Source organism: Heterodontus francisci, chromosome 34 (genome assembly GCF_036365525.1).
Source record: "Heterodontus francisci isolate sHetFra1 chromosome 34, sHetFra1.hap1, whole genome shotgun sequence".
NCBI lineage: Eukaryota > Metazoa > Chordata > Chondrichthyes > Heterodontiformes > Heterodontidae > Heterodontus > Heterodontus francisci.
The window spans coordinates 34,048,076-34,059,445 of record NC_090404.1 but is presented as its reverse complement, the minus strand read 5'-3'; the positions used below and the strand labels follow the sequence as shown (position 1 = coordinate 34,059,445).

Here is an 11,370-nt window from a genome sequence, read left to right as displayed (position 1 = left end):
AATCCGATCATTGTCATTGGAATCCTTTTAGACGTGGATCCGATGCTATTTGTCCCCCAGGAAGTGACCATTCTCATTCTGTGACAGAGACGTTTTTTGTTTTGTACAAAAGCTGCACTGGAACTTCCCACTTTCAAAGTATTATCATTTACTGTACATTAGGCTGCATCTACAAACTTGTCTCTCACATGTCCAGTGATTCGGAGGACACTTGTAAATCAGGAATTGTGATATTCACAACAGCGTGCTGGAGAAAGATACAGTTTGAGTGCGGGTGACAGTGGTGGAGGAATGGAGAGCTGGGATTCGCCCGTGAACGCAGCAACAAAGCTTAAAACAATCACAGTGAACATGGAGCTCCAACCCATGAGCATGAAATTAAGAATCTCATGCTCTATTGACTGAGGTAACTGGGCAACCCACGGTAGCGTTGCCATATCTCTCATAAAGTGAGATAACTGTTGGTTTCCTCCTGGTGCCTCAGCTTTTTTTGTGTTCCAAGATGTAAAAGGAAATTGATCAACAAAAGCCCAAGGATGCAATACATTCCACTCAATCATCAATAACATCATTCCCATCTTCCACTTTTTAGCTGCACCGCCTTCCAAAGATTGCAATCCATTTTACTGAGGAATTGTTCTGGGATTTATTGTTTACCTACGTTGTGTCCTCATTTTGATATGAGATTCTCTTCAATATCCACCACAAATTGAATTGCAAACCTAACAGACAAACACGAAAAACACAAATCCCATGGTGCTCACTTTCAGATACAGAAAAGTCACCTTTTAAATAACATGAACACATTTTACATGGGAACGATTTCGAAACTTGTTACTATTGCTTGTGACTCATTCATTGTGCTCAGAGTATGAGGAGGTTTGGCCCGGGCTGTCGTGTCCCATGTCCCACGGATGTACAGTAACCCTCTGATTGATTTGTTGTTTTCTGTTGACAGTGGGTGATTGGAGAGTGTGTGTTTAGAATATTGCTGCTTGTCCGGGTCTCACTGACTGTGGCGTTGGGAATGGGTGAATAATTGATGTAACTGTTTTCATGTGCAACATAAAGCTTTGACCGGCTGTTATTAACCGAGGTAGCATGGAATGATCCTTTAATAATCGCTCACAAATTTGAACAGAAATCAGCTGTAATGTTCAACGTTGAGGGTGACTTTCTGCACTGACAGGGGTAGAAAGGAAATTGAGTGAAAGACGCTGTGAACAGCTTGAGTGTACAGAACTGCACAGAGGAAAAGCAAATGTAACAATCTGTGACATATTGCAATTTGATAACATGATTTGACGAATGTCTATCACTCAAGGTTTCCTGGTATTTCATGGAATACCTTTTGATAAGGTTTCAACGTGGTTTTGAACTGGGGACTGTTCCCAAATACAAGAATGATGATAACTCTAACCTTATGGAAACACTGCACTGCAATCAACCTGGGGAGCAAAACCAGAATGTTAAACTGTTATTTTAAATTAGCACGAGGTGATTTTTTTCGAAGTCATCTTTAAATGATCTATAAATGATTCGAAGCTCATGACATTCTGGCTATTTCAGCAGCCGTGTTGAAAACATCAAATGTTTTTGCTTTTGACGTCTTCAATCTTCTGGAAAATATAATTCAGGAATGTGAGATTCCAGATATGTGGATAGACTGGAGAAGCTGGGGTTGTTCATCTTCGAGCAGAGAAGGAGAGAGGAGAATTGATCGAATGCTTAAATGAAGGGTTTAGATCCAAGAATTAAAGAGGAACTGTTTCTATTGGCTGAAGGATTGAAGATCCAGAGAGTACAGATTGAAAAATTTTGGCAGAAGAAGAGGTGACATCGAGATCTGCTGAAAGATCACTGACCTGAAACATTAACTCTGTTTCTCACTCCACAGGTGCTGGCGAACCTGCTGAGTATTTCCATCACTTTCTGCTTTTATTTCAGATTTTCAGCAACCACAGTCTTGTTACTTTTCTACGAAACTTCAACCCAAGTTGTGCGAGTTTATTTTTAACTTTGCTGTTGCTTTTGTGACCGAACTCCATTTACCAGGCATAATGCTTTATTGCATGTAGTTGTAGCCGAGTGGTTAAGATGATAAACTTAACAATCTGTTGTGAATTCTGTGTGAGTGCTCGTGTCCTACTGTCTACCTTTCTGATTATTTCAACGTTTAACGAGGTCCCTGCAGAGCCAATCATCAGTTACAGGTAATAAAATCCTTCACCTTTCAATCCCTCCAGGATTTTCTCATTTGCATTTCAAAATTTACGTTTAGAAATGGAACAAAAATTTGCCAAATTGGAGACACTTTCTTTCCAGCTGTCTGTCTCTCTTTAGGCCTCCCTCACTCTCGGTGCACAAATCTGTGTGTTTCGTTCTATGTGTGTCAATGTGGTTCAAATCCCCGAGGAGGTGACTGGATTTTTACCTTCATAAACTTGATTTATTTTAGTTGTATAGAGTTATTTTAACATGTTACAGAGGAAAATAGCAGGGTAAAAATAATACAAGACGAGATTGTCTCTTTCTGCATTTTCTAGAGCGGAGACTGTTCAGCGATTCAATGCCCGTGTGTTACAAAGCAGAGGATGATTGAAATTTTTACTGAGCAACATTTAAACAGATAGAGAACGAGAAATCATAGTCGAGTGGTTAAGATAATAAACACATTGAGATAATGAATTAATAAACAAAAAAAGAAGAATTTCAAACAGGAGATTTGGAATTGTTTCCACTGCTGCCAGGTCTCACAGTGAACAGGAAAATAAACGTTCACTCACAACTTTTACCAGAACGGAGAGGTTAAAACACACAGGAAAACCTCGAGAATAGCGAAGGCTGGAAGGTGACCTGATAGAATTTGGGAAGCTTTGTCCCTATTTCATCAGGGATTAGAGGCGAATTTATTCACTCTGCTTCAGGTTTACATTTACAGAACCGGAATCAAACAAACAATAAGATTTTTACAGACCTGGAAATAAAGTTTCCATATTGAGATGCAATTCTTAAGATCATATTTTGGCATCTGCTGAATCAGTATTTTTGTCGAACTCTCTGTCTCTCTCTGTCATGAGATTACAGAAGAAACCACACTTCAAAAGTACTTTATTGACTTCCGGCAATGACAGCACATAATGTGTTAACAAGAGCATAAAGCTGAAGATGTACAAGTTTCAATTTCCAAGATGCACCAACCTAATCAATGCAGCTCCTGTGAATTGTGCAAAGCAACACACTGCCGTCGTACATCAATAGAAACAACTGACACACATCAAATTCTGCCAGTTTCATGTGGGATCTCCTTCTTCTTCTTTCACTGCTTTTCCTCCTGATCCTTCTGCTTCTCCAGCTCCCAGGTGAATTAGTTGCTTCATGTGAACATACCAGATTCAGGAAACCCAGCTTTACCTGGAAAGCAGGGAGTGGGAATGAAAGATGGAGGACATTGGGAAGCGATGGATTTTGCAGTTAAAAGGATAAACATGCACTGCGATCTTATCTTCCTGCTTCTTCCAGATACTGAATACTGGAATGTGCAAGAGTTGTTCCCATTAGCAATTATCCCCAGTCACACTCTCCTTCCAATCTTTTACCCATTGCTTAGATTTCAAATTGTGCATAATTTTCACTGGCTTTCAATGTGAAGAAAGCGGAGCTGCGAGAAGCTAATGTTGTTCAGCAGATGTAACTCAGGAAGATGCCTAACAGGCCGATGATAACAGTGAATGTTTTGATGAGCTGAGCTGCAGTGAAGGGTTGGCACCATTTAAAATGTCATTCAGCAGGTCTGCTTCCAAAGCTGGTGATAGAAATGACAAGAAAACTTCTCACTGAATTTCTTTAGTGTCATAATGTCCAAAGTCAAGGACACAAGTTAAGAAAGTGTATTTTGCTGCAATGTGTTGTAAGATGGTAGAATAACTTTGAAGGCAGCAGCAGTGGTGTTTGGAAACATACAATTACAGAAAGGTACAGCACAGAAGGAGGTCATTCAGTCCAGTGTGATTCTCTGACAGAGCAGTTGTGATTGGTTGATCAGGAATGATATTTGTGCAGTTTGAACAGCAAGCAGAAAAAGCTGCCCCATTGCCTGCCACCCATATTTTCTTTGCCCCACCCTCTCTTTCATCAGTACATCACTCTGTGTTGTAATTTGTCACAGCCCTTCACATGTTCCCTTTAACTTTCCGAGCTCTGTCATCGACCTGTCACATCTCTGAATTCTTCAGTTCTGGTGCATAATCACTGATCTGAACCTTTAATTGTGTTTCCCACGCTCTCCACAAGTAGGGCCAGAGGTGCTGACCATTTATGCTTTTAAAAAACAATTTAAATGGAAATCATGTTTGTGATTTGTCAGGGCAGCAAGAACTGACAATTTTCTGACCGGGAATCTTACCCAAGTCGTTGCATTAAGTGTATTGAACTTCAACCATTCGACCACCAGTGAAGCTCACCAATTGCTTTTCCCTTTTTTTCACTTCCAGTCGGCTGATTTTTGTAAAAGCAAAATACTGCGGATGCTGGAAATCTGAAATAAAAACAAGAAATGCTGGAACCACTCAGCAGGTCTGGCAGCATCAGTGGAAAGAGAAGCATAGTTAACGTTTCGGTTCAGTGACCCTTCTTCGGAACTAACAAATATTAGAAATGTCAAAGGTTATAAGCAAGTGAGGCATGGGTGGGGCAAGAGATAACAAAGGAGAAGGTGCAGATTGGACAAGGCCACAAAGCTGACCAAAAGGTCATGGAGTAAAGGCAAGCAATATGTTAATGGTGTGTTGAAAGACAAAGCATTAGTACAAATAGGATGATAACAGACTGAAGGTTGAACAGCAGCAAGTACAAACATGAAAAAAAAACTGTGGGTAAGCAAACTGAACAAACTGAGATGAAATGAAATAAACATTAAAAAAAAGTTGTGAAAAAGAAAAAAGAACTAAAAATAAAAGTAAAATGGGGGGCCACTCATGCTCTGAAATGATTGAACTTAATGTTCAGTCCGGCTGGCTGTGCTGCGCCTAATCGGTAAATGAGATGATGTTCACTGGAAGATTGCAGCAATCCCAGGACAGAGATGAGAACATGACAGCAGGGAGGGGGACTGTTGAAATGGCAAGCAACTGGAAGCTCAGGGTCCTGCTTGCGGACTGAGGGGAGGTGTTCAGCAAACCAGTCACCCAGTCTGCGTTTGGTCTCCCCAATGTAGAGGAGACCACATTGCGAGCAGCGAATACTGTATACTACATTGAAAGATGGACAAATAAATCACTGCTTCACCTGAAAGGAGGGTTTGGGGCCTGGGATATTGATGAGAGAGGAGGTAAATGGGCAGGTATTACACCTCCTGCGATTGCAGGGGAAGGTCCCATGGGACGGGGACGAGGTGGTAGGGGTAATGGAGGAGTGGAGCAGGGTGTCGCAGAGGGAACGATCCCTTTAGAATGCTGACAGGGGAAAGGAAGGGAAGATGCATTTGGTAGTGGCATCATGCTGGAAGTGGTGGAAATGGCGGAGTATGATCCTTTGGATATGGAGGCTTATGGGGTGGAAAGTGAGGACAAGGGGAACCCTGTCACTGTTCTGGGAGGGAGGGGAAGGGGTGAGGGTAGAGGTGCGGGAAATGGGCCAGACACGGTTGAGGACCCTGACAACAACAGTGGGGGTGGGGGGGGTGGAATCCTCGGTTGAGGAAAAAGGAGGTCATATCAGAAGCACCGTCATGGAAGGTAGCATCATCAGAGCAGATGCGACAGAGATGGAGAAACTGGGAGTATTTCTCACCTTTTGTTCAGCTTCCACAATATCTGTTTGATGTTAACACATTTGAACATTGCCAATAAGCAAATAGAGCAGCCAACTCGAGGTAAATGACACATGTTTCGCTGTGAGCAGGGTTTGAACCTGCGTGGGAAAAACTCCACCAGATTTCAAGTCCAACGCTTTAACCACTCGGCCATCACAGCACAACACACATGTGCTTTTGTATTTAATTATCAGTACAATGCTTTATACGATTGACTTTGACAACACATATTCTGGGCAATCATTGTCTTTCAGCCTTGAATTGCATTACATCTCCCATTTGATGTGAAAATTAACATGATGGAATCAGTGAATTTTACAGCACAGAAGGAAGCTTCTCGACCCGCCGAGCCTGTGCCAGCTCATTGGAAGATCAGTCAGCTTAATCCCACAATCCAGCTTTTCCCCATCACCCTGGAAATCAGTCCTCTTCTCTTCTCGCTATTCTCTGTTTTATATCCCTCAGATAATTATGTATCCAGGCTGTCACTGGTCCTTTAATTCCATCACTTGAATTTTTCTAACAAGTTGATTATGTGGTATTTCACCAAATGACTTTTGAAAATCCATCTCCACAACAGCAACCACATTACCACTGCCCTCATCAAATGTCTCCGTTACTTCATCAAAGAACACAGTTCATGAGAAAAACACAAACTGCCACGAAATCAAAACCCAGTTCCTCAATTCACATCCCTTGTCTCAGAAAATTCCCCAAAGAAATATTATCAGCATTCCGACTCTGCCCTTCCAAAGGCCAGCCCTGCTTTTGCAGTGTGTGTCTGCCGAGCGGTCACTCAAACCTAAATGTATGGACTGAGTTCAAGGCCCAAATGAACATTGGTGCGAATGGAGCATGTGCAACCTAGAATTAGTGGTGGTCGCCCAGAAAGGCTTTAAGAAAAAAAGGCTTTAAAAAAAAACATGAAAGTGAATGTGACAGTCGGCTAAGCTGCAGTAAAATGAAATGGAAGGAAGTCAGTATTAATAGTGGAAGGAATAATCTGAGAGAAGAGGTGGGTTTGAATTTTGCAGCCTGAAGCACAGGCATGTGTCAGTGCGATTATGTAAAAGGAGACAATAGTTTTCATCCATCAAGAAGAAATACATTTTCATGGAGTAAAGATTGGTTATTTGCTGCATTCCATTAGCAGGTACAGCAGCCGGTTTAAGACATAAAACAAGCTCTGTCTTGATCAGTGTTGCTGTGACCACAACACAGAGTATTCACCATTATACAGTCAGAGTCCCACTCAATCAGCTGCGATAGTCTAACATGGATTGTTCGACAAAGATCTTTTTAGTGAAGATGATCTTTCCACGAAAGCTAACAGACCTGCTGAATATTTCCAACATCTTCTGCTTTTATTTTCAACTTTCCATCTAAGCAGCTTTTCTGACGATATAACACAAATTATGACAGCATTGGGATTGGAAACCCCGTCGCTCATAAGACTGGAACATTAATCCACATAACCATGCTAATAGAGATTAAATTCTGGCACTGATGACTGGTAATTAAAAGTGAGTTTTCTTGCTGTGCGCTCTCTGAGTCCAGGGCTTTGTAATGAGAATGAAGGAATTATGAGAACTTTATGAGCCGTGTTCCTGTGACGATGTGGCCGAGAGGTTCAGTCGATAGCCCATGAATCCATTACACCTGCACACATGGTTTTGAATTCCATCTTCATGGTTATTGTGTTGAAGAATAATGTGTTCTTTTATTCCTTTTTGCAACACATCCAAGATTCCTGAATCTGAGTTCCATCCTTCCCCAGGCCGCAGTGGGGGAGTTATGTATTGCTGCCTTACTCTGTTTGCTCAAATCTACGAAACCATCATTTCAGCCCAAACACTTCCTGCAGGGAGACGTGGAGAGTATAAGATCAGAGCTATGTGAAGTATCAAAGTGGATAATTGTCTCCTGGTGAAAGGAATATCTCTCCACAGATGCTGCCTGACCTGCTGAATGTTTCTAGCATTGTCTGTTTTTAATTTTCTGCTTTCACGTTAAAGGTTTCCTTTTTTTTTTGTTTACTTCCCCCAAGTGTGCAGCTCCAGGCGCAACTTTTCTGTGTTCTTCTCACATAAAAGTTTGCTCTTTATTTTCCTGGATGCGCTGTAAAGTCAGCCGTTTCCACACACATCGATCTGTGCCATGGCTTTCAAAACCCTTTTCTCATCGTTTCAGAGAGTCTAAGTGTTTCTTCGTGAATTCACAAGGACGTGGGGATTATCGAGGCTGAGAGGGAATATAAGGGGTTAATATGTTATCCAGAGGATCTAAAGACTATAAGTGTGTACAGTGACAATAAGGGATTCTCAGAGTACATCAAAGAAATAATAGAGCATATTAGAGAAGATCATGAGCTGAAGGAGATTCAAAGTGTTTAAGGAAGGGTCGGGATCTATCAGATCGGGTAAAGAACGCTCAGGATGTATTAAAGAGGATAACGCATGATCAGATTACATCAGATATCCCCATCCTCAATGATGGGGGAGCCCAGCACATCAGTGCAAAGGACAAGGCTGAAGAATTTGCATCCAACTTCAGCCAAAACTGCTGAGTGGATGTTCCATCTTGGCCTCCTCTTGATGTCGCCAGCATCACAGATGCCAATCGTCAGTTAATATGATTCACTCCACGTGATATCAAGCATCGGCTGAAGGCATTAGATACTGCAAAGGCCCTGAAAACATTCTGAAAATAGAATTGAAGACCTGTGCTACAGAACTTGCCACTCCCCGAGCCAAGCTTTTCCAGTACAGCGACAATACTGGCATCTGCACGGCAATGTGGAAATTGCTCAGGTATGTAATGTACACAAAATGCAGGACAAATCCAACCCGGTCATTTACCACCCGATCAGTCTAATCTCGATCATCAGTAATGTGATGGCAGGTGTTGTCGATGGTGCTGTGAAGCAGCACTTGCTCAGCAATCACCTGCTCAGTGACGCTCTGTTTGGGTTCTACCAAGGCCACTCAGCTCCTGAACTCGTTACAGCCTTGGTCCAAACATGGACAAAAGAGCTGAACTGCAGTGGTGAGGGGAGATTGACTGCCCTTGACATCAAGTCAGCATTTGACCAAGTTTAACATCAAGGAACCCAAGCAAAATGGAGCGAATGGGAATCAGGGGGAAAACTCTCCACTGATTGGAGTCATACTGTGCTCAAACAAAGATGGTTGTGGTTGTTGGAGGACAATCATCTCAGTTCCAGATCATTATTGTAGCAGTTCCTCAGTGTAGTGTCCAAGGCGCCACCATCTTCAGCTGCTTCATCACTGACTTCCCTCCATCATAAGGACAGATGTAAGGATGTTTGTTGATAATTGCACAATTTTCAGCACCATTCGTGACTCTTCAGATACTGAAGCAGTCGATGTTCATATGCAGCAAGACCTGGATAATATCCACGCTTGGACTGATAAGTGGTGAGTAACATTCACGCCACACAAGTGCCAGGCAATAACCATCTCCAACAAGAGATAATCTAACCACCTCCACTTGATGTTCAGTGACATCACGATCACTGAAACCTCGACTATCAACATCCTGGGAGTTACCATTGACCAGAAACTGAAATGGACCAGCCACATAACTACCGGGGCTACAAGAGGGGGTCAGAAGCTAGGAATTCTGTATCGAGTAACCGACCATCTGACACCCCAAGTCCTGTCTGCCAGCAATATGACACAAGTCAGGAGTGTGACGGAATACTCTCCACTCACCTGAATTTTGTTGGAGCTGCACTCACTCAGGAAGCTCGAAACCATCCAGGACAAAGCAGCCCGCTTGAGTGGCACCCCATCCACCACCACAAACATTCACTCCCTTCACCAGCGATGCACAGTGGCAGCAGAGTGTATTATCTACAACATGCACTGCAACAACTCACCACAATTCCTTCGACAGAATTTTCCAAATGCGTGACCTATCCCACCTGGCAGGACAAGGACAGCAGATGAGTGGGAACATCACCATCTGCAAGTTCCCCACCAAGCCATACATTATCCTGACTTGGAATATATCACCATTCCTTTACTGTTATTGGATCAAAATCCTGTATCTCTCTCCCTAACAGCACCGTGGGTGCACCTGCACCACATGGACTGCAGCGGTTCAAGAAGCTCAACACCACCTTCTCAAGGGCAATTAAAGATGGACAATAAATGCTGGTCTTTCCAGCGATGCCCACAACCCACGAAATGAATTTTAAGAAGTTGGGAAATTATCAGAAATCAGCCAAATTACTGGCATTGGTTTGTCCTGGCTGTCTCTCTTTAGGCTTCAGTCACTCTCGGAGGATATGACTGTTCCATCTATATGAGTCAATGTGGTTCACATTTTGGAAATTTGCAGCAGACATGTTTGCTGTTCCTTCCTCCTGTCCCTCCTTGATTATTTCTGCCTGTGTGTAACTGAGGCTGCTTTTGTGGGTCGGTCTTGTCCTTTGTCCCCATCACACAGGTTGCAGCACTTACTCTACTTCCAGTCCTTTGTCTGGTGGCCTTCCTGCTGACTGCTGCTTTGTATTTGCCCGCCACGTGTCCAGAATCTCCACATAACTGAATTTCCTCATCCCTGGGCATGATGAAAGGTGAAGGATTGCGAGGCTGTTTTGAAACTATTTGTAGTTGGGAGTGTGAAAAACCGAAAGGAACCAAAAGTAAAATCTAGTCTCCAGCTTTGTGCATCTTTAGAAATGCTTTGGGAAATGGAGTTGTTAATTTATTTTGAGGTTGTTCTTGGAACAGAGATTGCTGAGGGGAGATCTGATTGAAATGTACAAAATGTTGAGGGGTAGAGGGGAGGTGAATGGCCTATTTATTTCAGCAGAGAGGTCAGTGACTAGGGGCATAGATTTAAAGTGAATGGTAGAAAAATTAGAGAGGAGATGAGGAACAACCTTTTCATCCAGAGGGTGTTGGGGGTTTGGAACTCACTGTCTGAAAGGGTAGTTGAGGCAGAAACCCTCGACTCATTTAAGAGGAGTCTGGATATGCATCTCAAGAGTCATAATCTTCAGGGCTACGAACCAAATGCTGGAGGGTGGAATTAGAAGGGGTGGATCATTTTTTGGCCACACAGACGCAATGGGCCAAGTGGCTTCTTTCTGTACCTTAAACTTTCTATACTTCCGTTATTCTACGATTCAAGATGAGAACACAACGCACCACATTTAAATCAACAAGGGAAAAAAGAAGTTTCTCTCTATTTCCCCGACTAATTTGAAGATAGATTGAGGGAGCAAGGGCTTTTCTCATTGGAGCAAAGAAGGATGATAGGTGACTTGATAGAGGGGTACAAGATGATGAGAGGCATAGATAGAGTGGATCGTCAGAGACTTTTTCCCAGGGTGGAAAGGGCTATCACCAGGGGGCATAATTTTAGGGTGATTGGAGGAAGGTTTCGGAGAGATGTCAGAGGTAGGTTCTTTCCACAGAGAGTGGTGGGTGCATGGAATGCGCTGCCAGTGGTGGTAGTAGAAGCAGATACATTAGGGGCATTTAAGCGACTCTTGGATAGGTACATGGATGATAGTAGAATAAATG

General features: G+C 42.8%; 1 non-coding gene across 1 annotated transcript; it reads right to left on the bottom strand.

Annotated features, from left to right (window-relative positions):
• Positions 1 to 5,889: 5,889 nt before the first annotated feature.
• trnas-uga (transfer RNA serine (anticodon UGA)) lies at positions 5,890 to 5,972 on the bottom strand. The gene has a single exon. It is a non-coding gene; the product is annotated as a tRNA-Ser (tRNA).
• Between the last annotated feature and the right edge of the window lie 5,398 nt (positions 5,973 to 11,370).